Genomic DNA, 22,249 nt, shown 5'->3' with positions numbered 1-22,249 from the left:
TCAGTAATGTCTCATATCACTAAATTAGGGTAGTTGTCATTTATGTGTAATATCACTAGCCTAGAGTAGTTGTCAGTAATGTGTCATATCACTAGCCTACGGTAGTTGTCAGTAACGTGTCATATCATCAGCCAACGGTTATTGTCAGTAGTGTATCATATCACCAGCCTAGGGTAGTTGTCATTAATGCCTCATATCACTAGCCTAGGGTAGTTGTCAGGATTGTCTTATATCACTAGCATAGAGTAGTTGTCATTTGTGCCTCATTTTATGCCCTATGGTAGTTGTCAGTAATTTGTCATATCACTAGCCTAGGGAAGTTGTCAGTTATGTGTCATATCACTGGCCTACGGTAGTTTTCAGTAACGTGTCATATCATCAGCCTACTGACAACTACCTAGTGCTAGGTTAGTGATATGACACATTAATGACGTCTTACCTAGGTTAGTGATATCAGACATTACTGACAACCACCCTAGGATAGTGATATCACCCATTTATGCAACCACCTTAAGTTAGTGATACGAGACATTAATGACAACTACACTAGGCTAGTGATATGAGACATTAACGACAACTACCATAGGCTAGTGATATGAGACATTAATGACAACTACCTTAGGAGATGAAATAATACGTTACTGACAACTACAAAAAGCTAGTGATATGACACATAACTGACAACTACCCTAGGATGGTGATATCACATAATTATAACTGACAACTACCCAAGGGTAGTGATATGACACATAACTGAAAAGTACACTAGGCTAGTCAGTGATATGACAAATAACTGACAACTTCCCTAGGCTAGTGATATAACACATTACTCACAACTACCATAAGCTAGTGATGACAAAATACTGATAACTACCCTAGGCTAGTGATATAACTTTGTTGTTTTGTAATGACAAGTAACGGACAACTACCAGGATAATGATTAAATGACACACTACTGACAACTACTCTAGAGTAGTGATATGACAAATTACTGACAACTCCCCTAGGCTAGTTATATGACACATTACTTATAACTACCTTAAGCTAGTGATATATCTGTTGTTTTATAATGACTCATAACTAATGCTAGTGATATAACACATAACTGACAACTATTCAAGGCTAGTGATATGACACATAACTGACAACTACCATAGGCTAGTGATATACCACATAACTGACAACTATTCAAGGCTAGTCATATGACACATAAATGACAACTACCCTAGGCTAGTGATCTTACACATAATTGGAAACTACCATAGGCTATTGATATGACATTGTTATATGATCCGATACTACCCTATACTAGTGATATGGCTTTGTTAACTGGTCATTCCAAATAAATGACCACTACCCTAGGCTAGTGATATGGCTTTGTTAACTGATCACTCCTGATAATTGACCACTACCTTAGGCTAGTGATATCACTTTGTTAACTGAACACTACTAATAATTGACCACTACTCTAGGCTAGTGATGTGGCTTTGTTAACTGAACTGATAAATGACCACTACCCAAGGCTAGTGATATGGCTTTGTTAACTGGTCATTCCAGATAAATGACAACTACCCTAGGCTAGTGATATGGCTTTGTTAACTGGTGACTCCTAATAACTGACTACTACCCTAGGCTAGAGATGACTTTCTTAAATGATCAATCCTGGTAAATGAACACTACCCTAGGCTAGTGATTTGACTTTGTTAACGGGTTATTTCTGATAATTGCCAACTTCCCTAGGCTAGTGATATGGCTTTGTTAACTGATCATTCCTGATAATTGACCACTACCCTAGGCTTGTGATATGTTTCTGTTAACTGATCACTCCTGATATTTGACCACTACCCTAGGCTAGTGATGTCTCTGTTAACTGATCACTCCTGATAATTGACCACTACCCTTGGCTAGTGATATGACTTTGTTAACTGATGACTCCTGATATTTGACCACTAACATAGGCTAGTGATATGGTTTTGTTAACTTAACTGAATTGATAAATGACCACTACCCTATACTAGTGATATGGCTTTGTTAACTGGTCATTCCAGATAATTGACTTCTACCCTAGGCTAGTGATATGACTTTGTTAACTGGTCATTCCAGATAATTGACCACTACCCTAGGCTAGTGATATGACTTTGTTAACTGGTCTTTCAAGATAATTGACCACTACCCTAGGCTAGTGATATGGCTTTGTTAACTGGTCATTCCAGATAATTGACTATAACCCTAGGCTAGTGATATGACTTTGTTAACTGGTCATTCCAGATAATTGACCACTACCCTAGGCTAGTGATATGACTTTGTTAACTGGTCATTCAAGATAGTTCACCACTACCCTAGGCTAGTGATATGGCTTCGTTAACTGGTCATTCCAGATAATTGACTATTACCCTAGGCTAGTGATATGGCTTTGTTAACTGGTCATTCCAGATAATTGACCACTACTCTAGGCTAGTGATATGACTTTGTTAACTGGTCATTACAGATAACTGACTATTACCCTAGGCTGGTGATATGTTTCTGTTAACTGATCACTCCCAAAAAAATTGATCACTACCCTAGGCTAGTGATATGTCTCTGTTAACTGATCACTCCTAATAATTGACCACTACCCTAGGCTAGTGATGTGACTTTGTTAACTGTTCACTCCAGATAATTGACCACTACCCTAGGCTAGTGATATGACTTTGTTAACTGGTCATTCAAGATAGTTGACCACTACCCTAGGCTAGTGATATGGCTTTGTTAACTGGTCATTCCAGATAATTGACTATTACTCTAGGCTAGTGATATGACTTTGTTAACTGGTCATTACAGATAATTGACTATTACCCTAGGCTGGTGATATGTTTCTGTTAACTGATCACTCCTAAAAAAATTGATCACTACCCTAGGCTAGTGATATGTCTCTGTTAACTGATCACTTCTTATAATTGACCACTACCCTAGGCTAGTGATGTGACTTTGTTAACTGTTCACTCCTGATAATTAACCACTGCCCTAGGCTAGTGATATGGATTTGTTAACTTAACTGATCTGATAAATGACCACTACCCTATACTATTGGTATGGCTTTGTTAACTGGTCACTCAAGATAATTGACTACTACCCTAGGCTAGTGATATGACTTTGTTAACTGGTCATTCCTGATAATTGACCACTACCCTAGGCAAGTGATATGACTTTGTTAACTGGTCATTCAAGATAATTGACTACTACCCTAGGCTAGTGATATGACTTTGTTAACTGGTCATTCCAGATAATTGACTATTACCCTAGGCTAGTGATATGACTTTGTTAACTGGTCATTCCAGATAATTGACCACTACCCTAGGCAAGTGATATGAATTTGTTAACTGGTCATTCAAGATAAATGACCACTACCCTATACTAGTGGTATGGCTTTGTTAACTGGTCATTCAAGATAGTTGTCTATTACCCTAGGCTAGTGGTATGACTTTGTTAACTGGTCTTTCAAGATAATTGACCACTACCCTAGGCTAGTGATATGGCTTTGTTAACTGGTCATTCCAGATATAATTGACTATTACCCTAGGGTGGTGATATGTCTCTGTTATCTGATCACTCCTAAAAATTGATTACTACCCTAGGCTAGTGATATGTCTCTGTTAACTGATCAGTCCTAATAATTGACCACTACCCTAGGCTAGTGATGTGACTTTTTTAACTGATCACTCCTGATAATTAACCACTACTCTAGGCTAGTGATATGGATTTGTTAACTTAACTGATCTGATAAATGACCACTACCCTATACTAGTGATATGACTTTGTTAACTGGTCATTCAAGATAATTGACCACTACCCTAGGCTAGTGATATGGCTTTGTTAACTGGTCATTCCAGATAATTGACTATAACCCTAGGCTAGTGATATGACTCTGTTAACTGGTCATTCAAGATAATTGACCACTACCCTAGGCTAGTGATATGACTTTGTTAACTGGTCATTCCAGATAACTGACCACTACCCTAGGCTATTGATAGGACTGTTGACTGATCACTCCTGATAATTGAACACTACCCTAGGCCATTGATATGACTGATGTCTGATGACTCATGCTTATTGACCACTAGCCTGGGCTATTGATATGACTTTGTAGGCTGATATGACAACCTAAATTTGTGTACCTTCAATTGCCGCTGTCTAAAACTTTTACCAATCTCTCCAGTTTCTTTTTCAATTGATGAATATTATCAACCTATCCAGTCACTCAAAAGTGTTATAGTCAAATTAATACACAACACATAATAAGTAACTGGAAAGGTACAGCAATTGCTGAAACAAGAAATGTAGATAAATAAATACTCCTTGCACTTTAGTTTTTCATATTAACATGATTAAGTGGACAAGTGAAATTTATATATTTGACCTTAGGCTGAAATTTTTAAAAAAATGTCTAAATTCCCTTAGCAGAAAATTCCCTTACTCCTAGTGTTTACTTAGAACTAAATAAAAAGTAATCAGGTTGTTTTGAACATAATATATCATTTGTAAATTTACCTTTTAAGAGCATATATATATATATAAATTATTAATAACGATACTTCCTTTATTCACAAATTTAAAAGGACAGAATAAACTTAAACTAAAGGGGTACATAACTGGACACTGTAAATGTTAACTAACAGAAAGGGTTTGTGGGGCATCCCCTGCTCAATTTGCACACCTCTTAGCAGATTTTTACGTCATTATGTCCAAGTTTTCAAGAAGACTATTTAAACCTGAAATAATTTTTACACTGATAAATTTTGATGTCACATTTGTAAGGCTACACTTATAAATATTTTAGTTCGCCCTTACCCTACCCAAAAGTACATTTTAGAGACAGTGGGTAGGTTGGTAGGCATTTTCTTTTTTCTCACAGCAAAGGGAAATTGAAGTGTCAGATGTTTTTTAGTCTTCATGCCTATCAGATTAAAAGAAAACTTTTTCACATCAGAACGATAAAAAAATTTGGGTAGGCAGCTATGTCCCTATGCCATGGACTGGAGCAGCCCTACTCCCCCCCCCCCCCTTTCCAAATGAAAATTTGGTTCTGTTACTGTCACTGGTTTAATATAGCTTCTGTATTTTTTTGTATGTTTTCATATGTAACACATAGGGTAGCCCTCGTATGCATTCGTTGCGTGTAACTCCCCCCTTTTAATAATCGTCTTTTGAGTGCCTAAATGCCGTGTTTGTGCACAATATCTAAAGCTGATTCAGTATTCAAAATACTTATTTTGGTATCGTCTGTGTTCCAGTGATATATGCCCTACATCTTGGGAAATATCTAAGAACTTTTGAACATATTTTTGTTTTCCGCTTGCTGATAGTTCTGTGAAATTAGATAATCGCGCCAATGACGTGATCTCGTATCCCGCGTTGCTTCATAAAACTCATGAATATTCATACTACCCTAGGCTAGTGATACGTAGAGTCTACCCAGAAGATGGCAGATCCAAAATATGCTAATTTACCAGGCATTGTAATTGATTTTGATCAACGGGTATATATGTACAGATTCTTGCAAACAAAAGTACATGTACAATAAATGTATATGAATGGGGTGTCTGGTTTACAACAACAGCCAGATGTCTGTACCAAACCCTGTAACTGTGTGCAAGATGAAACAAACACCCTAGCCCCACCCCCTTCGACCATATGTTAATGATGGGATCATAGGTAGCAGTAGTCTAGATAATTATGACCAAAAATAATAAAATAGCCTTTCAAGACATCATAATTATTGGTCTAATCAGTAATTGAGTTAGGCTAAGGTTTGGTTTTACATTGGTTTATTCTGAGACATATACACAAGTGAATATGTGTCTCTCAAACACTAATTTAGGGGGTGAGCAGGGTGCATTGGACCCCCCTCCTGTAGGGAAAATTTGGTGGATATATAGGGAATCACCCAGGCATGACTGGAGCATATATAGGGACTGGACTACAGATCAGATATATAGCCAATAAATCGTCTACAGTAGGGGCATACGTTTTTTTTTTAAATGCATGTAGACGATTGACGCGCTATAATATATTACATATATATATTTGACCCGTAGTCAAGACTGAAGTCCCTATGCCATGGACTGGAGCAGCCCCACTCCCCCCCCCCCCTTTTCCTAATGAAAATTTGGATCTGTTACTGTCGCTGGTTTAATATAGCTCTTCTGTATGTTTTCATATGTAACACATAGGGTAGCCCTCGTATGCATTCGTTGCGTGTAGCTCCCCCCTTTTAATAATCGTCTTTTGAGTGCCTAGATGCCGTGTTTGTGCACAATATCTAAAGCTGATTCAGTATTCAAAATACTTATTTTGGTATCGTCTGTGTTCCAGTGATATATGCCCTACATCTTGGGAAATATCTAAGAACTTTTGAACATATTTTTGTTTTCCGCTTGCTGATAGTTCTGTGAAATTAGATAATCGCGCCAATGACGTGATCTCGTATCCCGCGTTGCTTCATAAAACTCATGAATATTCATACTACCCTAGGCTAGTGATACGTAGAGTATACCGTAACAGAAGCATAGCTTCAAATTGAGTTGAAGGTAGAAAACAAATTTGTTATTGCTAATGTTCAGATTTGACATTTTGGGGTGAATTTAAAACTTAGTATATGCTTAAATGTGTCAGTTCTCTATATATAGATTTAGAATAACTAAAAAAATTGTCTTAAAACATAATAATTATTCGTACAAGCCACAGAAATATATTTTTTTTAAGCCGAGCACAAATCAATTTTGAATTTCGATAATGCATAATTCTTTTTTTATACTGCAACTCTTACAAATGTTCTTGATGCAATTTTTTTGGTAGAACCCAAAAATTTTGAACTTGAAGCAGACGACATATTAATTCCGCGAACCTGTATTCTTTATCGATGTCATAAATAAAAATCTACGTAAACACATTATAAACGTCACAAAATAGGCGTTATACGTTCAGTTAATTCGTATCGCAAATATCTATAAGATATATGTCACAGAATCATTGGTTCAAATTACTCTTAGGCAAGGACAAAAATTTCAAGTGCTATCTCAAATTTGCAAACCAAAATTTGATGAGCCTAATTTAAGAAGTCCATGTAATTAGTTGTATCACCCTTGTATAAAACTATTTTATCCGATGGTGATCGTCTGTCGTAAAGTTGTTATATGTTGAAAAGTATATAATAATTTAGTATTCATGAACGTGACTGCTTAGTACGTAGTATCATTCCTTACGGCAGCTAACATAGGTTATCTCGGTATGTAACACAGCAATGCCGTTCCTCGTCTGTATTCTGTAGGTTTGCAGCACATAACATGGTGTATCACGGTATATGACGGATTCATTTGAGGATTTAGCAGAGAAGGAAATGCCCTGCTCGACTAACTGAAGCTACATATTTATAAAGATAAGTTGATTAAGTGGTATTAGCCACTGGACACAGTGTCGACGCTGTTACCACGATATCACAGAAGAATGGGTTTGAATCCTTCCGAGGGAGGAACAACAATGTCAAGTGATATTTTAAATTGCAGACCTTATCTTATTAGGCTAAATTAAAGTCACAGATTTTGAATTAGTTGTGTCAAGCTTGTATAAACTTAGGTTATTCGAGTGAGAAAGATTGTCACATATTTAAACGTAATATAAGAATTGATATCAATGTGACCTTATATCTGTAAAGTATTTCATCTACATACCACATTACATCAAACCTAGATAGAAGTGACGGTAAAGACATAATCGACTTAAGAAAGCTATATTGTCATCATAAGACACAGCACAAGAGATGTTGACACGATGACACAGAAGCGTGCATTTAAAACTCGCTGACTGAAAAAAAACAAACATTTAATTTCGCAAATTGGAAAATGTAACATTTTCGGGCTGGTTTTAAGACGAAGTTGATGTAATAATTATTATCAGCACTATATACCCGTAGGGTATCTGATGGATAACATCTATTGTAACATATTAAGTTTAATATAATAAACTAATACTTAGTGACTACATGGTAAACATTATCATCCTTTATGGCAGACAAAACTATGTCATCTGCAAAGTATTCGATCGACATGTCACAATACATTATGTATTATGTAACAAGACGAGAGATAGAGGTTCGTCCTTAGGTAGCAGATATGAAAATTTTGTCTTAGGGGTATGCATAGTCTGGTCGAAATGACATATGATATGAGCGTGCGTGTGGTGCGTGTCATGCTTCATTATAAATTTAAAGAGATGTGGTATGATTGCCAATGAGACAGCTATCCACCAAAGTACAAATGAAGTGGATATAAGCAATTATATGCAACCATACGGCCTTCAACAATGAGAAAAACTAACACCGTATAGTCGGCTATAAATTAGTCACAACTATTAACCTGTTGAATTTGTGATACGGATTTTTACTTTTTATCTTATTTTTCTTTGTGACCTCTATCTACTCGGTAAATCCAGACAGGCAACTATTGCGTCCAGCTCTTGGGCGATCTGTTCTGAATCGCGAACTAAATATCACAAAGAAGACACATGCAAGTTGGATATAAAGAACAAAATTAATTCTGAAACAAAATCAATAAAACAATCATAATGGTTTACATTGTTATTATTATTATTGTTATCATTGCTTCTCAAAATCACAGAATACAATTTGCTTATAAATATTTCATTACCATACAAATAGTGATCATTTTTCTTTCGTCATATGGATGACACCATTGCATTCTCTAAACAATGCAATTTCAGAACTGCTTCATACAACTTAAAGAAAACACCAACTCAAGTTGGCAAGTTATTTCACTCGCGAACGAGTTATGATTAATTGCCGTAATCGTTATATGATCAATGTGGCTAACTATGTTCATGATCATGATTGTAACCCATTATGAATATCATTTCATTGCAGTGCATCTATATCTGTTTTGTTATTATCAAAGATGCTCATAAATTGGCTTAAGGTTTGAAGAATGAAATAGGACGACATAGAAAGCTATGTTTAAATGTGTAGTAGATATGCACCATACTTAAATCAAACCATTTCCCTTAAAGCTTTCAAAGTGAAAACATACTTTTCTGTAAAAAGCATTTCTGCGGCATACAGGATGAAATTCATAACAGCATGGATATGGGTACACAGTATGTTATCGATATTCAGTAGTAATGTTTATGTATTTCAATATCGATAACGATGATTTTATGCCATAACAGTCTATCAGATGAACAAACATGAGTGTAATATACATATCTATATACACATTTCCATCTCAAACCATATATGACAATCATATCAAATATATAGGAATTTCACATGAATACGATCGTAGGTTCATAATACCTTAAGACACTGCTAAAGATTCTGTAAAGACTTTTTGAAATCAAGTCTTTGCTTTTTTAGCAGTTGTTGAAACAAAGTACAACGAACAAACGAACGGACAGACTAAAAAACTACGATCACCGCTTCAGTTCAAAGGGTATGATATGATTTTCCTTGACAGCTCGTTTTTCTTAAAAAAAATAAGCGGTATACTCTCTCTCTCTCTCTCTCAAACCGCTTTTTTCTCCAATATATTTCCTATAGCATTCAATTTGTTTTCCCTTTTTGGTCGTATTGTCCCATGTTTCTTTTTTGTTAATTTAATGTCATGTTTATTCAACATTACCAATGTCATGTTCATCGCTTTAATTTAGCATGTTCGTCCTTCTTGAACTGAAGCAACCAACAACCAGTCAATTTTGTTACATGGACAGTGGTGTACATATACTAATTTTTTTAAAATGATATTGATATTATTCTTCGAAGTTAAACTAAACGTTTGAATAAATGGTAGCTTTTACTTACATTTTATTCTGGCAAAAATGTATATATTCGGGGGCATTCCACACATTTGCCCCTTATTGAAGAAAAATCCATCTCAAACTCATAACTTAACTCAACTTTCATGATTCTTCGTCTAGAGTTTTCCATTCCATCAATGATTTAATTGAGGTCATGATTAGTCATATTCACCATGACAGTCGCTTAATAATAATTTAATAATATAAACGGTGCCAATCTTACAGCACCAGATGAGTATTTCGACTATTAATGTCTCTTCAGTGACGTTCGAGGCCAAAATATTTGAAAATTCAAATCTTATACAAACATTGAAGAGCTAATCAAACCAAAAGGACCTAAAGTATACCCAAAACCGGACAAGGAATCGGAGCTGTGCATGAGGGAGATATATTCCTTAATTTCAAATGATTTCTAAAATCTTATAACAGTAAATTTCGATCAAAACAATATCCATATGTTCATGCCTGTACCGAAGTACTGGCTACTGGGCTGGTTATACCCTCGGGGACTAACTGTAGTGTATATACCCTGTTTATATGTAATATATTCAAGGACACGTCTCAGTCATGTGCTTGTTTTAAGTCAAAATGATGTACTCGGTTAATTTTTGGTGTAGGTTTGTTTTTCCCATTGTTCCCCCTTTTTAATCATAGATATAAGACGTATAAAAGGTAGGTACTTGTTAAAAATTACAGAATGATAAGAACACATATTTAAAAAATAGATATATCTGTAAACATGTATTTTCAATATGATCAGTATTTCAGTTTAAATGTTCAGCGAGTTTATAAAATTGGTAAAAGTAGATTGCTCCAAAAATATTTTCAACGCTATATGCAAAATGTAAATAAACATTATAATAACAGTTAAATTTCATTATACAAGTGAAAGAATTATTTTTCTCCGGAAAAAACAATGTTCCATCAAACTTTTTCTAAGGTTACCTAAAACATTTACATAGCTTATTCACAATGCTTTCAACAATCTGAACCTTTGCATTTGCATTACAGTTCATGAGAGATCAGGATGCGTTCAATTGGCTAGAAAAGCCGCTATCTCTTAGATCTATTTATGTTGAACGATATGCTACTTACTTATATAAGTATTCCCCATCCCAAACTGAAAGACAAATTGAAAGAGTTGGTCCTGCTTTGTTTCATAAAAAAGAATACCCAACGTAGATACAAGTATCAAGGTCTTAGGGAGGGTTAAATTCTACTTTGTAAAAAATCACTCTGATTCTAACAAAAAATTCTCTGAAACTGACATTATCAAGATGCTTGATTTCTTGATTGACAACATATTTGTTACGTTTGGAGGACGTGTGTTTCAACAAATAATCGGCATTGCCATGGGAACCAACTGTGCCCCTCTTCTTGCCGACTTGTTCCTTTATTCATATGAGGCTGACTTCATACAGGAACTTCTTAGGAAGAAAGAAAAGAAGTTAGCAGTATCCTTTAATTTTACTTTCCGCTACATAGATGATGTTCTCTCACTAAATAATTCATACAAAGTATATATCTCCCAGTTGATACGATACTCCAGGGCTTGTATTTCCTGTCATGATTTCCTTGATAGAGGGTTGCTGCTCACAAGGAAGCTATTAAACCAAGAGTTCCAAGTGGTGAAGTTGAAATCATCCCTTCGTAAATTTTACGGACGCCATCACGAGTTGGTTGACCGTTACGGAATATCCGTTTCACAGATGATATCGGATAATTATGTTCCTAATGTCGTAACCACATCCCGTCCCCTTTTCCAGAATGTGACCTACCGAATTAGATTTATTACCGGGTTTGTACTAACACGAGCAACACGACGGGTGCCACGTGTGGAGCAGGATCTGCTTACCCTTCCGGAGCACCTGAGATCACCCCTAGTTTTTGGTTGGGTTCGTGTTGCTCAGTCTTTAGTTTTCTTTGTTGTGTTTTGTGTACTTTTGTTTGTCTGTTTGTCTTTTTCTTTTTTAGCCATGGCGTTGTCAGTTTATTTTCGACTCATCAGTTTGAATGTTTCTTTGGTATCTTTCGCCCCACTTTTATAGAAATAAGTAGATTTGTATGATTGCTAATGAGACAACTCTAAACCGAAGACAAAATGACAAAGAAGTTAACAACTATAGGACACCACACTAACCATAACAATGGGCAAAACACATTCCGCAAAGTAAGCAATAAAAGGCCTAGAAATGATGTAAAACAATTCAAACGAGAAAACCAACGGCCTGCTTTATGTATAAAACAGTAAAAGAAAAGCAAATATGACATACAGAAACAAACGACAACCACTGAATTACAGGCTCCAAAACCCTTTTGCTACGTAGCTATTCTATCAAAATGACGTCAATTGTAATTATAATCTATCCGACGTCATTTCGGATTCTCTAGATTTTTGGGCTATAAAGATCTATCTGGTGGTTAAGCTATCTATGCATTCAGTAGTAACGTAGCAATGTTATGTGTGCAGAATGTTTCAGGGGTCTGTGTGCTACAAAAACAACCCCACTTTTGCAGAGCACCATTGTAGGTGTTCATGTGCGGAGTCTGGAAAAAAAACCTACGTACTGAAACAAATGCAATTATTCAACGTTAACTTTGCTTGACATACCGATATATGTGAGTGTTAATAAAAGGATACATTAATAAAGAGTGACGAAAGCATTTGTTGGACAAACACCCGGACGGACAAGATGAATGCAATTATCCGACTCTAGGGTATAATAATAACGTATTTACATAATGTTTGCCATTTTATCTATGTTTGATGGTTGTTTTGAACATAAAGCATTCATTAAGTAAGGTTTTAAAGGCATACAAAGCAATTAAACAAGTCATATATTTTTGTATTGACCGAAATATACATATCTGCTTCAGTGACTGCACTGTTCTACTTGGTTTCGCTCTGAAACCTGTATTGGGTTGAAATTAAATTGAATCATAGCGTTAAAAATGTTTCTATTGAATTAGACATAGAAACTATTGTACATACGACCATTTAACTCTCCGGGTTTACGACTGCTTGACCATAGTATATAAACCCCCTAAATCTTTAATTACCTTGCAGGAAAGGTTAAACGCCAACTGTTTGACATTTTATCTGAATTAATTGAAATTTCAAGTAATTGTCTCTTGTCATGTATTTGATTGATAATTCTCAAAACAAAATTATAGTTTAGAAGGCATTTCACAGAATTATCACATTTTTGTAGAATCTGGTGGAAAATGACACATAGTTCCGCTTGAGTTTCTATAGGAGTACTGTTATCTCAATTTGACTCCATATAGGGAGATTTAAACAGATCAGTTTCTGCTTCTGATGTATCTTTTTCGCTTAATTGTCTCCTCCGAAGATAAGAAAACTATTTTTGAGACGATGACATTTTTTTAACTGACAGTAAAATACGGAAAAGTCGGAGTAAAGGTAACCCTGTTTATAATTACATGTATCTCTCTCTCTCTATCTCTCTCCCTCTCTATCTCTTACTATTTGTTATTTGTAAAATTGAAGTATGGAATTGAAATTGAAGAAGTTACATATAGTATAGTCATATGAAACGAGTTTCTGGTAATTATAATGTTAGTAATTTATAGAACAAATGCATGCATATATACTAAACTAAGTCTTCTGTTAACATTTATTACGAAACTAAAACGTAATTACAACACAAAACATTTCATTTGGTGATTGTTGATCGAAAACTTTGGCTGCTTTCGAGTTTTTGTGTCGAAGTTTGACAAACAAACAACAAAGAACCACGTAGCACGTGAAAAATAAGTAAGATGATATAGCGATGTTATTTATTTTTTGTTTATTTTGTCCATTGTGCCGAAGTTTACCGATCCTAACCTTGATAATCAATCAACATCGAATCATTGAGCAATTGAAAAGTTTGTGAGGTGGAAGAGCGACGTGTTTGTGTTTTTTTTTTATTGTCCAAGTGTTCCTATAGTTAATTAAACTTTGTCATAGCAGTTGTCAAATGATTTGGTGTATTAAAATTTTTCCTTCAGAATCGATTAATACAATCTTCTCTTCACGTTTGTTTACCTTTCCTTTTATCATGGTTTTTCCCTTCGCACTTGCGCTTTGCCGTTGCAAATATCTAATACATGTCATAGCTAAGGTCACCTCATACTGTCTGCAAATAAGAATACAGTAAGACAATTATTCAATAGCAGTCAGTACATTTTTGAATATTCACAATCGTGCGTTATATGAAGTATGCGTAAATCGCATGATCTTCACGTGCGGTTTTCGCATGTATTTCATATGCGTGTATCGCATATTTTTGTAAACGCATGATTTACGCATGAAGGCTATTACATGCGTTAATCATGTGTGAATCGTGCGAAAATTGTGCGTTATCTGAAGTTTGCCTAACACGCATGAACTACACATGCGCTTTTCGCACGTATTGTTACATGCGTATATCACATATATTGTAAACGCATGATTTACGCATGAAGGCTACTACATGCGAAAGACATGTGTGTATCATGCGCAATACATGCGATTTATGTAGAAGTTGTAAATCACATGATCTTCACATGTGTTGTTTGCTGCTGATGTATCTAAACTTTTGTGTAACACATGTTATTGTAAGCTTAGTTACAGTGTGGATTGGAAATATGCATTTCATCATAGATATCGCATAAAGTAAATTCTTAACTAGCTTTCAACATTCTGCATGCCAGATGTACATGTAAATATCTGCTTAAAGCCTTTAACTTTAAATATTGGCATAATTTGAGTACACATGAAGTGATGTCCTTCCTGCAAAGACCACATGATTAATTTATTTTAATAAAAAGTATGAAATATCAAAATAATTAAATAGTGGAAATTAATGAAAAGGAATAGTAATTTACAAAATAAAATGGAAAGCTTCTTAACTAAAGTCATGATGATTCACATAGTTTCACATTCTTTCATATTATAAAAAAGATAGTGAGTTTCTTAACGCTGAATATTTTTCATTGCTTCTTGATGTTCATCACAGTCTGCACCAAAATCTTTTCCAATTACTAGTCCGAAGACCAATATTCCGACATTTTTCTTATGTGTCTAAAGAAAATTTTGCAAATACTTACAAATCCGAATTTTTTTTTACTAGTCTGGGGCATCGGACTAGTGGCTAACGGTGCAGACTGTCATCATGTACATCCATTTATTTAATTTAACATATGGTAAAGTCCATCTACCATTCATCTCTTTAAAAAAAATCTAGAAAAGGAGTCAACTTGTGGGTGAAAATTATATTTCTTTCTATTAAAAATTAGTAATACATGTACATCACATAACTGCCATATGTTGATTTAAAAAATATCTTTTTCCTGTATATACATGTAATTGAAAAAAGGTCTTTTTCTAAAATTTGAAGTTAATGTTTGTCCTTACAAAAAGTGCCTGAGGTCTTCCCCACAAACAACAAATGGTGGATGGCTAAACAATTGCCATGATTGCAATTCAAAGAATATAATCATCTAATAATTAACCCTACACCTCATTTTCACATGCTGGTTCCAAGTCAGGATCCTTTTCAGCAGTTATGATATGTCATATCTTTTAATGTTTTTCTTTATTGGGAGAATTTGGTGTTAATGGCAGATCTTTTGAGCTTCACCACTTTGAAAAAAAAACCACAATAATGATTTAGAACTTGGAATATCTAGATGTGTTGTGTTGTGTTTTCGTTATTATTGTTATAGGGTTACTTTCTCAAAAGTTTAGTTTAATACCTAATATTTTTTTTTATTCATATGTACCTGTGTGCCAACTATCTTGAACCAAAAGACAGATAGATATCATATATAGATATAAGAAGATGTGGTATGAGTGCCAATGAGACAACTCTCCATCCAAGTCAAAATTTAAAAAAGGAAACCATTATAGGTCAAAGTACGGTCTTCAACGCGGAGCCTTGGCTCACACCGAACAGCAAGCTATAAAGGGCCCCAAAAATTACTAGTGTAAAACCATTCAAACGGGAAAACTAACGGTCTAATCTATATAAAAAACGAGAAACGAGAAACACTTATGAACCACATCAACAAACGACAACTACTGAACATCAGATTCCTGACTTAGGACAGGTGCAAACAATTTACTTTTAAAATTTTAAACGTTTTAATGGTACCAAACCTTCACCCTTATCTGAAACAATAGTGTAACATCACAACATAGAAAGACACACTATAAAATATCAATTCAAATGGCTTAACTCAATCAAAAGACATATCAACACCAGTGAACATACACTGAACAAATAAATTTGATATATGATACAATGTAAATACAAAATAAATAAACTAAGGGAAGAATAATAAAAGTAACATGTTATACCGCTGTGAAATGTTAAACAATTTAAGAAAAACAATATGCTTGAACAAAAATATCAGCCATTTACAATTACTTTAAACACAGGTAAATGAAAATAATTTTGTTGTTAGGTATTATAGTATTACGTGTACAGTTCAAATAGAGAAAGGAAATATTTTAACAAAATAAATAATTTTGATGTTCATAGTACGAAGAAGTGAAAATTTATAGTAATACCAAACACTTATCAAAGCTGGTATATAGACCAGATATAACCCTGAATAACATTAAATAACAAAAAAGCATTACAATTAGTATCAACAGGTAAAATAAACAAGAAAGTACGATTTGAGAGTACTCACAGTTACTGACAGCTAGTTAAAAGCCAAAAACAATTAATAATAAAAAATCATGCATCATAGACTAAAATCAACTAAAACACATCCCAGGGATTTAGTATTTTAACGTCATGGACAGTCAAAGAAGACATGACTTGTGCAATGCCAAAAATAAATGTATCGACAGGCAGTAGGATAGTTAGAAGTTAACCTCTTTATAGATCAAAATGAACGTGGGTGTGTCTTTATACATCCCGTTTGAAAAGAATACAAATTTAGTTATGTTTTAATTTGCTGATGACAAAATCGATATTAGTGCCAATGTAAACTATATTCAAAGATCTAATTACAACATTGGTACGATAACCCTTACTAATAAGTTTGTTTAAAGGTTCGATGAGTTTACACGGATCTCATAGTGATTTCCGCGCTTTAAGTACAATATTATTTTAATCAGTTTTCTACAGGTTCAGCCAAATTTACTAATCAAATCTTTGTATCTATGAAAGAATTTAGTAAAAGTTTTACGTAATTTATGGTAACGAATTCCCTGACTTAATAATTTACCAGACATTTAGTGATGCATTGATTACGTTCGTTAAAATCTATGACAACACTACACACACGGGCATAACGAACGAGTTGGGATATATAAACACCGTATGATGGAGCCAAAGGAACATCGCCGTCTAAAAAAAGGAAAATTAACAATAGGGAATGAAAAGTCGTCTCTTTTGTCGTAAATTTTAGTATGGAGTTTTCCTTTAGAGATTGAAATGTCCAAATCTAGAAAAGGACAACTACTGCTGTTTATGTTAGATTTAGTTAAAGTAAGTTCTTTTGGGTAAATCATATATATTTTAGTCTTAAGTGCTTCATGCAGTTATGACACTATAATCAAATTAAACTGCTTATTTGCATTTCTTATTTAGGATTTTCTTGTTTGTAACCCTTATGTTATAAAAATGACTGATTGTATATATACATTGTACAACTACAATGTATGTATATATACATTGTACAACTACAAGGCTGAATTCAAAATTACCTGCTTTGGTTGTTCAAACGAGACCAATTAACAATGTCAATACTTGATTATTGATCATTCTGATTATCTGTCCAAGTACAAAACTATGCTAACAAGAAAATGCACACGAGCATATAGAAAGTACTTGAAAAGTGTCAGATTGTTTGAGATCTGAGGTAATTTCTATCGTATTCAACGAGGCTCATATGATTTAGGGGAAAGAAACACTATTATCGTGTTTAAATCACAACAAACAATTGTTCCTACATGGTGTTACTTCGTCCCTTATACAATGTACAGAATTATGTACCATTATAACATACATTTCTTCTTCTTTGGTGTCGAATAAAAGCAAAGGACATACCCTGCTTCTATTTTACCTGTGTTTCAAGCAAGCATTTGGTGGGTTGAGAGGGGTTTACTGTTATAAACTTACCACCTCCTGAGTCCTACAAATGGTGTCAAAAGATACCCGTACTTCTTTCAAAGTTCATGACATGTGGAATAAAGTTATTAATTTGTCTATTCTATATATAAGGGGGAACAAAAATATCAATGTTGGAGGCATTAATTCCATTGTTAGGGAACACACTGAATAAGTACTGCAAAGAAGTCGTTTAAGATCAACTGTGAAAACATTTGTTTTTAAATTTGATATCCAATTGCCTTTTATGAACAGATTTCTACGGCCTGCAGGTGAAAATAAAACTATTTTGGGCAAGTTGAAAAATTACAGCACAGGGCCTTTAGCTGTGGGTCTGTTGTGATCTGTTGTTAACCGTGAAATTGAAAGAGGATACCAATTAAAGTGGTAATTTATTACCATAAATCCAATAAAACGAGAATAGCCAAAAAGAATAAAAGACGAAAACAACAATAACTAAACATTACACATAAACTAAAGATTGTGCAACACAAACTTCCAAAATACATTTGTGAACTCAGGTACTGTGGAATCGTAAACAGTTCCTAGCTGCTCAACATGTGGCAACCTAGGTTTTAGTATAATTGCAAAGTAAGTAAGTAAAACTTTGATTTGATTCGCCATATTAACAAACATGTGAACATATTTCGCGGAATATATGAAATAGTGTTAAAAGTATTTGCATAGTGCATGAGTTGAAAATTATAAAATAAAAATATATTGTTTAACCTTGGACCAATAGATAAAGTCCAAAATTTAGCCATTTCAAGGATCGATCATGCTGATAATGTAGCACTGGGTATTATTTGTGTAGAACCTTGTAGAGTATGTAATTTTAAATCACTGAGGCAGTAGGCCAAATTTTATGATATTTCCCAATAAATAATTACAAAAGAACATGTCACAGATTCTTAACTGAACGTCTGTCAGATTAGTAAAATTTCGAATTCACTTAAATGATTAAATATATGTGTCCAAGACTGATTGATTGTTCATGCTTAACGCCACTTACAACAATATTGGCTATTTCGTGGCAGTAAGTTTTTATTAATGGAGGAAGTTGGAGAAAACCATCGATCTTCGGCAGGAAAACTGACAGTCTTTAAGCCAATTATGTAACCAAGAATATTCCTATGTTTAATATTTTATTTATTACACTCTAGCATTAATAATTCTTCTCTGATAGAGTAATCTTCGTTTGTCCACTCCCTCCACTAAATCCCATATCACATAAGCATGTCACCCCCTCAGCAGAGCTTTTTAATTCTAAATAGAACAAAATGTAAAATAAGTGAATGAGTTATAAATAATAAATAAATAACATTATTTAGTTTGTTCTTTATTCTCAACTCATAATAATCAAGTACCCCATTATTCTCTATGATTCTTTATTCTTTATTTTTTTGTCCTCTATTCTGCACTTTTTTTTGGTCATAATTCTTTATTCTTAAATCCCCAATCTTGATTCCAGACCATCATATACGTAAATGTACGAAAGCTTGGCACGTCGAATACGGAAACCCGGAAATCTTTTCGCCGTTACCGTTTTTTATACTATGACGCAAAATCCATGTGCGCTCGTCTGCTGCTGAATTCATTTTTACTGTTTTAAAGAATGGACAGAGACAGATGATACAAAGACCTTTGATTTTTCAAACTGATGGGTCAAAAAGTTATTATAAACAGATAAATTGAAATGGGTGACTTGTCGATTAACTGGAAGAAACCGGGGAACCAAACATAGAAAAGAAAGTTTTGATGGATAACGTACCCACTATTTTGTACTACTTGGAAAGGTAAATATTATCATGCACCTTTTTTTTAAATGAATAAAAGCAGGATGCTAGTGCTTTACTTTTCACGAAAAACCATTGACTTTAGACATGTCATGTAGTGTAGTTACGATGATCGGAATAAGTCGGAAATCAGTTGATTGGGCTTGGCGATGTCGATTGGGATTTTGTTCAATCGATTGTCGTTATAGTTTCCAGACCTTTAGCATATCAACTTCCGGTCCGTTTCCGGTTTGCATTTTATATGCGCAGTCAAACAAATTGTGAAGAAAAATATCAGTAGAAATTATAGAAATTATAGAAATTATAATGTCAAACATCCTATATTCAAAGACATAAGCAATTTCTTTCTTTATAAACGTGGTAAAAGCATTGACTTTACAGATTGATCGTATTTTATTTAAAATAAATAACTTTTTATGAAATACTTTCTTTCAATTCCGGTACTTGTTACTCGAGAGCGTACATCAATTCATTCTGATTTCCAACAAAATAAATGTGTTGCTACATTAGAACGTGGTGCAAATTGCCTTTTATTAATGTTTCTTCCATTTGTTGCGTTAAATACGTCATAATTCTTTCCAAATTGCTTGTCAAGCATCTTTTATTTTTGTAAATTTTCCCGGTTTGTCCGCCATTGAAATAATTATATACAAATCACAGATCGGATACGGACCAACTATGAAAGAGATCCGCATTCTTACGATTATAAGTACAGACGCACGAATGACACAGCTGACAGATGAAAAATGATCACAAAAGTGAAAAATACGCATACCACACGAATTAACAGACATTGGTTGGATCCCCTTACTTAGTTAAATGTATATATTTCAATGCAAATGCATTGCTTTATTTATTGACTAATTTTAAATTGCTTAGAGTTAAATACTTTATATATCTTTTTTAATGAGAAGCATTCAAAATTTTACAGCTATGTATTTAAAATTATAATGTGAATGATACCATTGAAATTAAGAAATCTTAGTGTTATTGTAGGTAATAAATGTTGTAATTATTATAAGATAAAATAAGTTCAATCTGAATCTGGATTCTAATTGATTCACTGTTTTAATTGGAAAATTAAATATGAAAAGGAAACAAAAGATCAAATATGAACATAGAAAACTCTGTAATGATATGGAATATACGTATTAGACATGTACAATGTGACCGAATGCATGATTTCATTTAAAAAAAGGTCAAGGTATAATGATGCGATTATAACCTATAGTCAGTTGGTTGCTGTCAACCGATAGTAATAGATAATCGATTATCCAACACTAAATTGTCATGCATGTAAACCCGAAATCAGTCCGAAGAACGATATTGTAATTTGTACTTTAATTTATGTAATTATAATTGCATTGGGTAATCAGTTTCATTATCTATTTATATGTTATAATAAGAATGTTACAAGATTAAGACACAAATACATCCCAAATTACCATATTGTAAACCCTCGAGAAGATAAGATGAACTCGGGGGTGGGTGTCACATTAATACTTAATTGATAGGGAGTGTCGCTGGGGTTCTGTTACCCCACCCTTTTCATATATTTTAGATTTTAAAAATGTATACCTTTTCATATGTTGCGTAGGTAAAAATGTAACCTTTTCCCATATTTTAATTATGATTCCAGAGGCGGACAAGAATCACATTCCGGCATAATTGAGAAAATCATCACATTTGATCGGAGCTCAGATCTGAGGCTCAGATTCCTTATGTAATGTTTACTTAAGGCGCGACTTTCAGCTAAGAAAAAATTACAGGGCTTTTCATATGACAATGAAGTAATAGGAACTTTATCATGTTTATTAGCCTTATCATATATTTCTGATAGTTTTCCACACCTATTCACATATTTTCAAGCTGGAAAATGTGACCTATTCCAGCGGCACATCCTATACAAGGTGTTACCTTGTACATACATGTAGGAAGTAGACCGCTCGAGAAGATGAAAGGTCTACTTTACATGTACTTAATGTAAATATAAAAATAAGAAGATGTGGTATGATTGCCAATGAGAAGAGACCACTCTCCACCAGAGATCAAATGACATAGAAGTTAACAACTATAGGTCACAGTACGGCCTTCAACAATGAGCAAAGCCCATATCGCATAGTCAGCTATAAAAGACCCCAAATGAAAATGACAAATGTAAAACAATTCAAACAAGAAAACTATCAGACTGATTTATAAACAAAACAAGGAACAAAAAAACAAATATAATATACAGCAACGAACGACAACCTTAACCATTGAATTATAGGCTCCTGACTTGGGACAGGCACATACAGGATGTGGTGGGGTTAGACTAGTTTGTTGGCGCCAAATCATCCCCCTAACCTGGGATAGTGGTGTGAAAAGGGCTTAACTCATCAGATCTATATAAAGCAGAAAGACATCTAACAAAAACACAGACCAGATGTGGCAGGGTATTTATACATTCCCACAACAACAAAGTAACTAAGTACCGATCTGAGAGTACTCTCAGTTACT

This window comes from Mytilus californianus, unplaced genomic scaffold, assembly GCF_021869535.1.
Source record: "Mytilus californianus isolate M0D057914Y unplaced genomic scaffold, xbMytCali1.0.p SCAF_9, whole genome shotgun sequence".
NCBI lineage: Eukaryota > Metazoa > Mollusca > Bivalvia > Mytilida > Mytilidae > Mytilus > Mytilus californianus.
Note: the sequence above shows the minus strand (reverse complement) of the source record.